Genomic DNA, 1,039 nt, shown 5'->3' with positions numbered 1-1,039 from the left:
TTGCGGATTTCAAATCACTTGTTAGTCAAGCTCCTCCAAACCGCCTTCAACAACAACGGTGAAGAAACTAGTTGCAGGTTGTAGACGACATAGCAAAAGGTTTTAAGTTATCTCAACAAGAGGATGATGCTGAAAATGTGAACGATGTGAAGAATGAGGAAAAGGTGTCGGACATTGTGGATGAGAATATCTTTGAGAAAGTGGTTGACGATATTCATGAGAATGTGGAGAAAGGTGGGAGAATGTGGAGAAAGCTGGGGAGAATGTGGATAATTTTTATGGGTGGACTGAGGCTGATTTGTTGGCGGGATTGGATGCGATGGGTGAAGCTTTGCAACCAATAGCGCGACATCATTCACCACCACCAAACGCAGAATACCCATCCCTTCGGCTTCTAGCAGATGATGACCATTTGTTGTCTCAACCTGAGCCTGAGCCTGACACATATGCTGCTGTGTCATCCCTCCTTGTGGATGTCATCCCTCCTTTCACTGAGCCCACTCCTTTGGTAGGGAACACATCCTCTCACGCTGCTCTGGATGATGTTATTCCTGACAAGGACGTCACTGAGCCTACAATTATTGAGATAACAGCTACTCCTCCTACTCCTCCTACTACTGTGGTACAGAAGACAACTCGTGATGTTATTTGCCTACCATATACTCCACTTGTTTCAACAATCGATAAAACATCTGTCAGTAAACGATCTGTCAGTAATGTCTATATTCGTCGATCGCCACGTCATTTGGCAAAGTCGATTGCCCGTGTTCCTTGCAAAACCCCAGCTACTGCTGCAATCCTATCTCCCTTATCTCCCTTACCAATTGAAGAGGATGTTCCGGGTCGTGGTAAGAGGAGGGTTGTAGTTCCAGCTGAAGTTATCCGATCGCCCTATTTGCAAAGAAATCTTAATGTGTTTAGGGATTTGAATCAATCTGAGAAACAAGTATTAGATTTTATACTTGGCGAATCATATGATGAAACGGAGCTTCTTTTCCAAAGTGAATGTCAGACTTTGACTAGGAGCCAGTTGAAGAGT

Source organism: Silene latifolia, chromosome X (assembly GCF_048544455.1).
Source record: "Silene latifolia isolate original U9 population chromosome X, ASM4854445v1, whole genome shotgun sequence".
NCBI classification, from domain to species: domain Eukaryota; kingdom Viridiplantae; phylum Streptophyta; class Magnoliopsida; order Caryophyllales; family Caryophyllaceae; genus Silene; species Silene latifolia.
The sequence above is the reverse complement of the archived record's forward strand: the minus strand, read 5'-3'. Positions refer to the sequence as shown.